Consider the following 13,750-nt stretch of genomic DNA (forward strand, 5'->3'; position numbering starts at 1 on the left):
ACTGTAAGCCAGTTTGGGTATGTATCACATTCCTTTTATAACATCTCACAGATCCCAATACAATAGTACTGCAATAAAAATGTGTTGACTTGAATTGCTTTTATTTTTTTTAATAAATTTTTATAGAAAAATCAACATTTTTGATGTGCAGGTCCATGAGTTTTGAAAAATGCATAGTCACAAAATCATCACCACAATTAAGACGTAGAACATTTCATCACGTCCCAAATTTTCCATGTATTGCTTTATAGTTAACTCTCCCCCTTCCCTATTTCCCGGAAACCTCTGATTTGTGGTTTTCTATTCCTATAGTTTTGCCTTTTCCAGAATATCAGGTAAATCTAATCACATATCTGTGGCTTTTTGATTCTGGCTTCTCTTCCACTCAGCTAATGACTTTGCACTTCACCCATGTTACTGTAAGAGCTCATTCCTTTTTATTGTCGAGTACTATTTCATGGTATGGAAGAACTACAGTTTATCTGTTCCCCAGTTAAAGAACATTTGGGATGTTTCCAGCTTTAGGCAGTTTGACTCATGGCAGTGTAAACACTCAGAGACAGGTTTCATGGGAGCCAAGGTTCTGGTTTTACTTGGATGAAGACCTAGGAGATGGACTGCGCTGTCATATGACTGGTGTATGTTTAACTTTCAAGGAATTGTCAAATTGTTTTCCAGAGCAGTTGTATTCCAGAGCATTCTGTATCCCCACCAGCAGTGTGTGAGAGTCCAGTTGTCCTGCATTCTTGCCAGCACTTGGTGAGAATTTTTATGTTGCCTGGATTCCAGTACTTTAGCAGATAGGTGATTTGCAAATATTTTTTTTCCCACCTGAGGCTTGTTGTTTCATTCTCTTTCTCCAGGGGATCTTCCTGACCCAGGGATCAAACCCGAGTCTCTTGTGTCTCCTGCATTGGCAGGTGGATTTTTACCACTTGTGCCACCTAGGAAACCCGTTTGAAGAGCCTAAGTTCTTAATTTTAATGAAGACCAATTTATCACTTTTAAAATTTTCTGAATCATGCTTTTGGTATCATATCTAAGAAGTCTTTGCCTAACTCAAAGTCATGAACAATTTCCCTCATGTTTTCTTCTAGGAAATGCATAGGTTTAGGTTTTACATTTAGGTCTCTGGTCTATTTTATTTTTTTATCTCATAAACTTTTTCATCTGCTTTAGGTCCTAAATCTAATCTATGATATACTTGTCTATATTGCTTTCCACCCTTCAAGCTCCTTGAGGGATCATGTTATCTAAACATCAATATTTGTGTGACCCTGGGAGTGAGGTCTCCTTAAATTGTGAGCCCTCGGCACCTCACCTGGCTCCCTCTAGTGCCCACCCCTTATTTTATTCATGTTCATATTTTCCATAACACCAAGCATCATGTCTTTCACACTAGGTACTAAATAGATGTTACTGAAATTAAAAAGTGAGATAAAAGAATAATTTTAGCCTGCTTTTCACAATGAGAATGAAGAATTAGCGCAACCAGGAAAAAGCATTTCTTGACGATGCACTGTAGAGCACCTACTGTGCGTTAGATGCTGGAATGCCTCCTGGTGGCTCACAACTCCCAGAAAGTTACTTCATCCTAAGCGGCCTTCTTACAGCAATGCTTATCACATTACCCGGTAAGCAGAAATAGAGTATACAACTAACCAAAGTGCTCTGGTGGGATGTTTTCAAATTCTGAAACACATCCAAGTAAAAAGTGTGCTCAGTCGCACAGTCGTGTCCAACTCTTTGCAACCGCATGGACTGTAGCCCACCAGGCTCCTCTGTCCATGGAATTTTCTAGGCAAGAATACTGGAGTGGGTTGCCATTTCCTTCTCCAGAGGACCTTCCAGACCCAGGGATCGAACAAGTGTCTCTTGCCTCTCCTGCATTGGCAGGCGGATTCTTTACCACTGTACCACCTAGGAAGCCAAAGTAAAAAGCATGCTAGAGAAATAACACGTGAGCCCCCGGAATGGCAGACATTCTAGCTTGAGTTCAGGTGGAGGTCAGATGTGAAAAGTTAAGGGTCAGACTTGCAGGACTACTTCTCTCTCTCATTTTCCCTCTATTTCCCCCTCCCCCACATGCTAGAGTTTTCATGAAAAACCCACTTTGTGGCTCCCTGGGCAGGGAGAAGGTAAGCGGACTTTCTCCATTCAAGGCTTGCAAACTCACAGACTGGAGGAAAAATTCAGTTTGTCTGGAAGATCACTTCTATCTCAGGCCGTTACAATAAAAATACCATGGACTGGGTTCTTTACAACAGAAATGTGTTTCTCACAGCCCTGGAGGCTGGTGCTCTGAGGTTGGCGTGCCAACAAGGGGTGTATGAGGGCCACACCCAGTCTGCAGACTTCCCCTTCTGTCCTCACAAGGCAAAAGGGGCTGAGGGGTCTTGCTGGAGCCTCTTTTATAAGGACATTAATCTCATGACGGCTCTGCCCTCATCACCTCATCACCCCCACAAAGGCCTCACCTCCTGATCCCATCACTTCGGGCATTAGGATTTCAACACTGGAATTCTGGGGGGATTCATGCAGACCAAGCACCGACCTGTTTTGGAACGTTTTACAGGGGGTCCCTCAGCCCTCTGTCAGCAGCAACACGAGGCACCCGGGGCCTCAGAGCAGCAGACCTAGAAGGTGTGCGGACTGGGCTAGAGGGGGCGTGGCAGCTGCACTGGGAGCGGCCTGTAGATGCCGGACCAGTCCATTCTCACCTCTCGAAAGATCTGAAAGAGCTCTGAAGCTCCGACAGAACATTTTGTCCCAGACTGCAAAAAAAAAAAAAAATTTGCTGTTGTCATTTATCTTTTCCAATTATATAGGTTGAGAAATGCGGAGCATAAAGCTTAGTGATGTGAACTTAAGCACTTTCTAGGGGCAGGAAAAGACTCATTAAAATAAACTTTATGACCTTGGCATTCTGTACCGTTTCAAAGTAACCAATTACAGAAAATGGAAATGAGATGGCAAGATTTCGATTTTAGTTTCAAAGCAAATGCAGTCCCTTCCTAGTGATTAATAATTAAAATAAACTTCATGGTTCTAGGGAACAGCCTAATTTGGGCAATGTTTTTAAAAATTATAATTTGTAAACCACCAGCCCCAGAATCACATGAGAGTTTTGTTATTAATCTGCCTTCCTCCCTCCCTCCTTCCCTCTCTCTTTCTCTCTCTCTCACACACACACTCACATACACACACATTACTAGGTCCTCTATTAAATTTATCTGGTGGTGAGGGACCTGGGAGTTCACATTTTTAATAAGCTCCTAGGATCTAGACATTTTCAGTCAGGTTCTAAGCCATTAATGTATAGACTGTTTCCCCCTCATGCTGATAATACCCTATAATACTAAATACTAATTTAGTAACAATAATAATATTTTTCTAACCTTTTATTATGGTGTTAACATGAGCCTAAGCGATGGTGAGATACCATCACCCACTCAATGGACATAAATATGAGCAAACTCCAGGAAACAGTGAAGCACAGGGAAGCCTGGCGTGCTGCAGCCCATGGGGTCACAAAGAGTAGAACCGGACTTAGCAACTGAACAGCAACAAATGGGCCTGTGTTATCTCATGCGTAACTGTTGAGTGTTTCTCATGCATAATCCTCTCAGCAACTCCTGGGATAATCAGCATCTTTCTTCTCATTGGGTACAGGGATGCAGAAACTGAGGCAGGAGTAGCTTGTCCAGGTCATGCTGCTGGGTAGTGGCTCTGGATTGAAGGAGTCAGCACCCAGAGCTCCTGACAGTCACAGAGAGAGGTGAACTCACAGGCCCCTCTGGCCCTGCACACTGGCAGACGGACGTTTACATCAATATCCTCGCCAAGGGCCAGGCTCTAAAGAGCAAAGTCCCTTGAGGGAGGAGGAGATGCCACCTGATTGGCCAGCTCAGTTCTGTCCAGGGACACCCAAGGTGGGCTGTGCCTGCTTCAGGCCTTACCTCCTGAAAACATTCTAACCAGGTTGGGCCATTGATGCCTGCCTGGCCAGCCAATTGATAGCCAGGCAAATGTTGAACGTTTCTTCTAGAAAGAGAAAAATCTGACCCTTATCTGCCTCTCTGGTGTTGGAGAAGGAGGCCTTGTGTCTCCACACCTGGGCAGAGGCATCACAGTGCCCTGGGGACCTAGGTCAGCACGATGGAGGTATCTAGTTTAGACCAATGCTTGCTCCATCTTGCTGAGGAGTTAGAGACCTTTTTTCACTGATAAAAATGCAATATTAACTTCCTAGAGCTGCCATAATAAATGAGCAGAAACTGGATGGCTCAAGATGACAGCAATTCATTCTCTCATCATTGCAGAATACAGAAGTTCAAAATCAAGGTGAAGGCAGAGCCATGATCCTGCTCAAGGTGCTAGATGAGGATACTTCTTTGCCTCTTTCAGATGGGTAACTCCTGAGCTCATGGTGGTTGCTGTTTACTCACTCAGTCATGTCTGACTCTTTGGTGACCCCATGGACCATAACCCTCCAGGCTCCTCTGTCCATGGAATTCTCCAGGCAAGAATACTGGAGTGGGTTTCCATGATCTTCTTCAGGGGATCTTCCCAACTCAGGGATCAAACTGGTATCTCCTGCATTGCAGGTGGATTCTTTACCACTGAGTCACCAGGGAAGCCCAACACAACTTTAATCTTTGTCTTTGCCTTCATATGGTCTTTGTCTCTGTGTGTATCTCTGTCTTCTCCTTTTGAGTGTCGTATAAGGGTCGCTAGGAGTCTGACACGACTGAGTGACTTCACTTTCACTTTTCACTTTCATGCACTGGAGAAGGAAATGGCAACCCACTCCAGTGTTCTTGCCTGGAGAATCCCAGGGACGGGGGAGCCTGGTGGGCTGCCGTCCCTGGGGTCACACAGAGTCAGACACAACTGAAGTGACTTAGCAGCATAAGGGCATATACGATGAGATTTAGGGTCCACCTGAATCTAGGATGCTCTTACTCCCAGACCCTTGCCTGAATCACATCTTCAAAGACCCTAATTTCAAATAAGGGAATATTCTAAGGTTCTGGGTGGACCTATCTTTTGAGGGACAGTTTTTCAACTCACTGTAGATGCTTTACATATAAGGATTCAAAAATAAAAAACAACCACTTTTATGTAAAAGAAAAGTTTGCAGACATAACTCTTGGTTTCCCTGTTCTTATTCTCCCTCCAGCTAGGCCTAAAGATAGTTCCCAAATTTCCCTGGAGCAACTATCTCCACAGAAAACTCAAGACTAGCATTTTTTACATGCACCCTACCAGCAAACAATTCAGGAGACTGCCTGCAGTGCAGGAGATCTGGATTCGATCCCTGGGTGGGGAAGATCCCCTGGAGAAGGAAATGGCATCTCACCCCAGTATTCTTGCCTGGAGAATTCCATGGACAGAGGAGCCTGGTGGGCTACAGTCCATGAGGTCTCAAGAGTCAGACACGACTTAGTGACTAAACCACCACCACCAGCAAACAATAGATAGAAAGAACAGTGAGCACACTAGGGAAAAAATAAGCTGTTTGGTGGAATAATGGGATTTTGAGGGCAGGCTTTCAACCTTCAGGGGTTTCTCAAGTGGAGAAAAGGAGGAGGAGAGATGCCAGTGGATTGTTTTTCCTTTGAGAGACTGGGCACCTGACCCGTTCTCGCTCATCTCACACTTCTTTCTTTAAAGAGAGACAATCTCCTTCATCTCCTTGCAAAGGAGCTGACATTTGGACAGATTCTGATTCAGAGAGCTGGACGCCCTGCTGTGTGAAGCATGGGGCCCGTGATTTCTAAGGAGTCCTCTGGCGCTCACAGGCCTCTTCACGAGGGCAGACTTCCCAGGCCCTGGTCTGACTTCCGGGTGACACTAGGGTGACGGTGAGTAACAAGGTCTGCAGATGGATGTTTGGTGAGTCACAGGCCAGTTCCACTCTAAACCTGAGGCCACGCAGTGTGGGCCAGGGCTTCCCAAGCTTGGTTGATCATCAGAATCACCTGGAAGCGTTTTTTTTTTTAATTCTTTATTTATTTTAGTTTGACTGTACTGGGTCTTAGTTGAGGCAGGAGGGATGGAGCTCCCTGACCAGAGATGGAACCCAGGACCCCCGCATTGGGAGCACGGAGGCTTAACCACTGGACCACCAGGGAAGTCCCGCACTTGGGAGCTTTGACATTTTGCTTTAGGTGACAGCTTCCCCCCAGCTCCCTCCCCAGACCTACAGAATCAGAATCTCCTTGTGGACTGAAGCGTGAGCTTTTCTGTTAGCCCTGGGGCCACACCTTGACTCTCCCTCAGTTCTCCCTGTGAGTTTGGACAAATCAGCCATGCTCCGATGTGTGTACCGAGGGCAGCGGCAGCTCCCCAGGTTGCCTGTGGGGGTCAGAGGTGATGCCTGTAAAAGTACCACTTTTACAGTGGAAGCCATTTGACTCAAATAATCATTAATAAGGGACTTCCCTGGTTGTCCAGTGGCTAAGACTCCACACTCCCAGTGCAGGGGATCTGGGTTCAATCCCTGGTCAGACAACTAGATCCCACATGCCGCAAGTAAGAGTTCACGTGCTGCAACTAAAGATTCTTCGTGCCACAACTTAGAAAGATTCGGTGCAGCCAAATAAATAAAAATAAAATAAAATTCAAAAAATTTTTAAATGATAAATAAATACTAGCAATTTAATCTGAGTTGTCTGAAAAGCCTTATTTTTATGTGGAGGAAGAAGTATTTGTTCTATTTATTAAAAAAAAAAGAAAAAGAAACGCAGGGTAATCCAGCCGGCTTTGACTCCTATCTGATGGGAATGTAACTGCTCACAACATTTCCTAACTTTTCATTATGAAGCATATGTTTGGGGACAATAGCAGGAATTAAAGAACCTACATTTTCTGTGCCAGCATGTGCCCAGTTGAGAGCAAAAGGTTGTTATTCCTGGCCAGGCTCCACCTTGCAGAGAAAGGTTGGGATTGGTCTGTGCAAAGATGGTCCTTTTGCAAACCTTAGAAGCCATGTGGACTTCCCAGTGGCGCTAGTGGTAAAGAACTCATCTGCCAATGCAGGAGACCTAAGAGACAAGGGTTCGATCCCTCGGTCAGAAAGATCCCCTGGAGTAGAAAATGGCAGTCCACTCCAGTATTCCTGCCTGGAGAATCCTATGGACAGAGGAGGCTACAGTCCATAGGCTCGAAAAGAGTCAGGCACAACTGCAGTGACTTAGCAGGCACACACAGAAGCCGTGTGCTAATGAGGAGACCCCAGAGAGCCTTGACAGCCTTAGGAGGAATATGCCTGTTTGACTTGATGGGAAGGGCTAGAGTCCCACCCACTTTTTAGTGCCTCTCTCAGTCAGGGGTTTACCTTCACAGATGAAATCATTTATACAAAGTACTGAGTCCGGAGGCTCTCAAAGAACATCAGCTGCCGCCATCAGACCATCACCATTCATCTTCTCAGACCATCTGGACTCACATACCCTCCAGTCTGGTTCTCAAGCTTTGCTTCTGAAAGCTAGGAGGCTCTGCCCTGCCTCGAGGCCTTCTGGAACATCCCAGGATGTTCTGGGAGGGCCCACAAGTAAAACACGCTCAGGACAAAGCAGAAACAGTCTCTGCTTTGGAGGGAGGTTTTCCCAAGCCAACTTTTCTTTTTATCTGATGGGAAGGGTTGAGTTTACACGAAGCAGTGGCGGGGGACAGCACAAATAAATACAGAAAAACCTCTCCAGGGGTTGCTATTGTGCTTAACACAATGACAGGCCCTGAAGAGGGTTTTTTAACCAGTTGGGATTGGAAACTGAAAGAAATGTGGTCAGATTACACCCTCCTCCGGAGCGGAGCCCTGCCTTGCCACAGCCCTCCCCTGTGTGCTATAGGATAGAAGGGGCATTCCTTTAGTCAGAGTCCTGGCTGCTGTAGGGGAGAAGGGAATTTAGGGTGTGGAGGCAGGTCTGCAAATTTGGGGCTGAGCTTTGGGCACTAGTCCTCTGACCATCCTGGGCTTTCTCAAAAGCTGTTAGCACAAGTTTCCACCCTTCCCAGGGCTTTCCGGCCAACAATGGGCCGTGTCCAGCAGGGCAGGGCTCGTGACACACCCAGGCAAGCCTGTTTGATCCTGAAGGGAGGTGGAGCGAGGCCCCCTTCCAGCAACGGGGTTGAGGGTGAGGGGTGGGGGCAGGACTTAAGTAGGACTGGTGGCTTTCTCAAGCCCCAAGGAAATGTGCCCAGATACTGTAAGGACTGGCAGCTCAGCCTCTGTTGCCTTTGGTTGCTTTGAAGTGAGTCATACAATTGGAAAGATCTTTCTGGAACCAAAGTCATCTTTCATGGGAATGAGTCTCAAGTCTTTTGCAGCTGGTGTTTCTATCCCTCGAGTAAGCTGGAAAAATCTACCCAGCTTTAAAACCCCTTGGGAAAAGCTGAGCCCTGCACCACCGCGCCGCCCCCTCCCCCTGCCCCGGCCCCTGCAAGCTGGCACCTTAAGATGCTTCCATTGTGGGTGGTTTGGCTCCTGCAGTACCTGTGGGGGCACCTGAGCCCTTCTCTGCATGATACTTGCTTACATTTTGAGCTTGGAACTGGGGAGATGGGGTCTGAATCCCATAAGCCAATCGCGTATAAGGCACTTGGTCCTTGGGTTTGTTTCATGGAAAGCAGAAGCAATATAAGGGGCTCCATGAAACAGTGCATGTAAGATGCTTAGTTCAGAATGGGCACACAGTGAGTCCTCACTACATGGCAGCAGCTTCATAAATAAAAGCTAATATTTGTGACTTCCCTGGTGGTCCTGTGGTTAAGACTCCATGCTTCCACTGCAGAGGGCCCAGATCCCTGGTCAGGGAACCAGATCTCACATGTTGTAACTAAGAGCTTGAATACGAAACAAAGATCGAAGATTCCACATGCTGCAACTAAGACCCAGCACAGCCAAATTAATTAATTAATTAATTAAAAAAAAAGAAGCTAATGTTTGAGTGAGTATTTCATATCATGCCCAGTCCTATTCTACTTGATTCTCACAACAGCTCTTTGAGGTAGGTATTATTATTATTATTGTTGAAGGCAGGAGGGGATGACAGAAGATGAGATGGTTGGATGGCATCACTGCCTCAATGGACATGAGTTTGAGCAAGTCCATGAGATGGTAAAGGACAGGGAAGCCTGGAGTGCTGCAGTCCATGGGGTCACAAAGAATTGGACACGACTTAGTGACTGAACAACAGCAAATTGCTATGATTATTCCTATTTTATAGAAATTAAAATTGAGGCTTAGAGAAGTAGGCAAATTGTCACTAGTTACACAGCTAATTCGGAGAAGGCAATGGCACCCCACTCCAGTACTTTTGCCTGGCAAATCCCATGGACGGAGGAGCCTGGTAAGCTGCAGACCATGGGGTCACTGAGGGTCGGACACGACTAAGCGACTTCACTTTCACTTTTCACTTTCATGCACTGGAGAAGGAAATGGCAACCCACTCCAGTGTTCTTGCCTGGAGAATCCCAGGGACAGGGGAGCCTGGTGGGCTGCCGTCTGTGGGGTCGCACAGAGTTGGACACGACTGAAGTGACTTAGCAGCAGCAGCACATCTTCAGGGGCTCTCAATCTTAAATGATAACTGGACAAAGAGAGTGCTATTATTGAAGCATATAAGACACATTGTGGGCTTGTTTTAATGTTGGAGAATTCATATAAAGACCAGAGATGAAAAAAAGCCCAGAACAAAAACTAAAATTCTTGAATGATCAGACTATTTAAAGTAGTAGTAGAATGCTGGTAGGAATGTAAATCAGTGCAGCTATCACGGGGAACAGTATGGAGGTTCCTTAAGAAACTAAACATAGGTCTACCATATGATTCTATAGTCCTACTCCTGGGCATATATCTGGAGGAAACTATAATTCAAAAAGATAGGGACTTTCCTGGAGCTCCAGCAGTTAAGACTCTGAGCTCCAATGCAGGGAGCTCTGGTTGATCCCTGATCGGAAATTAGATCCTGAATGCCACAACTAAGAACCGACATGCCACAGTGAAGATCCCACGTGCCACAACTAAAACCCTGCAGCCAAATTAAAATTAAAATTAAAAAATTAAATTAAAAAAGAGATGCACACACCGCAATGTTCAGAGCAGCACTATTCACAGCAGCCAAGATACGAAAGCATCTTAAATGTCCATGGATGGACGAATGGATACAGAAGTTGCAGTACAGGACTTCCCTGGTGGTCCAGTGGCCAGGAATTCACCTGCCAGTGAAGGAGACATGAGGTTGGTCCTGGTCTGGGGAGATCCCACACACTGCGGGGCAACCAAGCCTGTATGCCACAACCGAGCCCAAGCTCTAGAGCCTGTGAGCTGCAACTTCTAGAGACCACACTTCTAGAGCCTGTGCTCCACAACAGGATAAACCACCACAACAAGAAGCCTGCAATGAAGAGTAGCCCCTGCTCGCTGCAACTAGAGAAAACCTGAGCAGCAGCAAAGACCCAGCACAGCCAGTAAATAAATATTAAAACAAGAAATTGCGGTGCGTGTGTGTATACACACTGCAACTTTTAAAATATTTATTATATAATGGAATATCAGCCACAGAAATGAGTGAAATAATGCCATTTGCAGCAACACGGATGGACCTAGAGATCATCATACTAAGTAAGCCAAAGACAAATATTATGATACTGTTTATAATGTGGAATCTAAAAAAATGATGCCAATGAACTGATATACAAAATGGAAACAGACCCCCAGACACAGAAAACAAACTTATGGTTACCAAGGGGGAAAGGGGAGGAGGGATAAATTAGGAGTTTGGGATTAACATATAAATACTCCTATATCTAAAATGGATAACCAACAAAGACCTATTGTACAGCACAGGGAACTCTACTGCTGGCAGAGCCTGGTGGGCTGCCGTCTCTGGGGTCGCACAGAGTCGGACACGACTGAAGTGACTTAGCAGATAAGAGAAAATAATCTAAAAAAAAAGATATAAATGTACACATAACTGAATCACTTTACCGTACACCTGAAACTAGTAACATTGTCAAGTAAGCATACTTCCATAGAAATAAAACAAAATAATAGCAGACCCGGTCCAAGTGCCAGAAACCCTCATTACACAATATCATCTGTAAACAGTACTTTCCTGTTTCTGAACATTCTACTTCATCTGGCTTCACAACCCCACAAGATAGCCGGAGAAGGTATTCATTCCTAATTTACTCACGAGGAAACTGCGGTTCAGGAAGCTTTGGGGATTCTACAAGTCTAAGTGGCTAATTATCCTTAATAAAGATCACTCAAGTTTCCTGACCAATGATGACATGCTAGCGCCTGTGCTGTGCTCAACAGGTGTTAGGATTTAGCAACCATCTTTTTTTGTGAATTTTTAACTTTCTTTAGTAAAAGCCAGAGACACAACTGACAAAACACTGCTCTTCTTTACTGTGAAAGAACACATTTTTGTTATTTAGTGTAGCTGCTGCAACAACTCACTATTTTTACAAACACAGAAACCAAAAATAGATTGTTTACTTTTTAATTTCAGGTTAAGATTAGAATACAAGGCTCAATATTAGACACTAATTTCATGTACATGATACTTTTTAAAAGTTGAAGTGAATTTTCAGACTGATTTCAATGTCACTTCTGAAAAGTCTTTGAAATTGACACTATAGAATTAATAAAACTGTCCTTTCCTTTTAGAAGTTGTCATGTTTAGCAAAGACCTTCTGATGGGTCTTATTATCAATTTTGCAGATGAGCAAACTGAGGCCTAAAGAGGTTCAATGACTGGCCCCGAGGCACACAGCTAATTAGTACCCCCCAGAAAAGAAAAAAAGAATGCTTCGCTTCAGTCATGTCTGACTGTTTGTGACCCTATGGACTGTAGCCCACCCGGCCCCTCTGTCCATGGGATTCTCCAGGCAAGAATACTGGAGTGGTTGTCATTTTCTTCTCCAGGGGGATCTTCCTGACCCAGGGATCGAACCTGCGACTCTTATGTCTCCTGCATTGGCAGGTGGGTTCTTTACCACTAGCGCCACTCGGGAAGCCTCAAGCACTATGCATAAGTGTGCCTTGGTGGGAGTACCGAAGGGGACCGGCCAGTCTCACACTGAGAGGCTCCTCTGCAAAGTGCACCCCCCAAAGATGTAGAACATGGGGGACGTAGTCCTTGCTTTCAGAAAGTCACAGGTGGTAAGACACAGAAGCAGCACAGGATCCGCAGTGGAACAGACCTGGAGAATCCCAGGTTTGCGGCTCCCTGAGTGATTGAAAGTGAAAGTGAAAGTGAAGTAGCTCAGTCGTGTCGGACTCTTTGCGACCCGTGGACTGTAGCCCACCAGGCTCCTCCGTCCATGGGATTCTCCAGGCAAGAATACTGGAGTGGGTTACCATTTCCTTCTCCAGGGGATCTTCCCAATCCAGGGCTCGAACCCCGGTCTCCCTCATTGTAGACAGATGCTTTACCGTCTGAGCATGTTTAATTAGCCTCTGAGCTTTGGTTTCCTCACCTGTTACAGAGGAACTACAATCATCTGCTCCTAGGGCTGTCCTGAGGGATCCAGTTAAGGGGAGGCTAACACAAAGCACTCAACATGGAGACCATTTCACTGAAGTTCAGCTGAAGAGCAGAAGCACAGGCAAAACTAGCAGTATTAAGCAACAGTTGAAAAGCACCAAACGTGATGTTCACCCATAGGCATGCGAAGAATTTACTGGGGCAGGTTGGGCTGGGCCCATCAAGGCAGGCTCCGAGAGAGGGTGTGAACTCGGGCTGGCCTTTGATTTAGGGCCAATGGAGCCCATGGGAAACTCACACGGTTAACTCCAAAGAGCTGTGGGCAACTAATTTCAGATAGTCAACACTGACATTACCTTCTGTCCGTGGGGCCAGGTCCTCACGTCTCTCCACTGCCTAGAAGAGCTGGACCTCGTACAGAAGACAAGCCCTTGGCAAAGCTGCAGAGGCGGAGAGGGCATGGTGCGTTCAAGGAACTCAAGTGTTTTTGGAACAGCTGGAGGGCGGGATTCAAGGGGGGAGGGGTGGCCGAGCAGTGGGCGGGGCGTCGTGGGCGGGACATTGTGGGCAGGGCGGCCGCACAGTGGGCAGGGAATTGTGGGCGGGGCGACCTGTAGTGGGCGGGGCCAGGGCCAGTCAGGAAAAGCCTATGATTCCCAGCACCAGAATGGGAATTCTCCGCTGTGGGCGGGCAAGGGGGACCCATCAGTAAGTCAACTTCCGATGCAGCGGTGATCCATGGTGGCCCATGCCACAGGGCACTCAAGATTATCTCAAGATTGACACTGGCTGTGGGAACCACGACCCAAACCGAGTGGTGATGCTGGTGTGGGCTGCGGTAATAGTGAGCAGAACACAGACCTTGAGCCCAGGCCTCCTGACCCATTTTCCACAGTAGCCAACTAACCTGCCAACCGCCTTGAGATAAACCCATTTCCAGCTTCCAGGTGAGGATCCACATGAATGCTAGGGCAACGGGCCCCTGGGCCTGTGTTACAGACTGGGGACTGCATGTTTGTGTGCTCCCCAAATCCTTAGATTGAAGTCCTAACACCCAAGGGAATGGTATTAGGAGGCAGGGCTTTTGGGCGGTAATTCCATCACAAGGGTGGAGCCACCTGGTGGAATTAGTTCTAAGAAGACATGTCAGAGAGATTACTTCCTGTCTGCTCTTACCATGTGAAGATGCAACCAAAGGATGGCTGTTTACAAAACCAAGAGGGTCCTGGCCCGACCCTGGATCAGCC

The 13,750-nt window shown here is 46.3% G+C and overlaps 1 protein-coding gene across 1 annotated transcript in view; it reads right to left on the reverse strand.

The window, feature by feature from the left end:
• The window catches only part of AFAP1L2 (actin filament associated protein 1 like 2), a 142,736-nt gene extending 129,766 nt beyond the window's left edge, over positions 1-12,970 (reverse strand). Inside the window, exon 1 of the mRNA XM_070780881.1 lies at positions 12,860-12,970. The gene's annotated coding sequence lies outside the window, so the exon portion shown is untranslated. The remainder of the gene's footprint in view (positions 1-12,859) is intronic.
• Between the last annotated feature and the right edge of the window lie 780 nt (positions 12,971-13,750).

This window comes from Bos indicus, chromosome 26 (assembly GCF_029378745.1).
Source record: "Bos indicus isolate NIAB-ARS_2022 breed Sahiwal x Tharparkar chromosome 26, NIAB-ARS_B.indTharparkar_mat_pri_1.0, whole genome shotgun sequence".
Taxonomy (NCBI): domain Eukaryota; kingdom Metazoa; phylum Chordata; class Mammalia; order Artiodactyla; family Bovidae; genus Bos; species Bos indicus.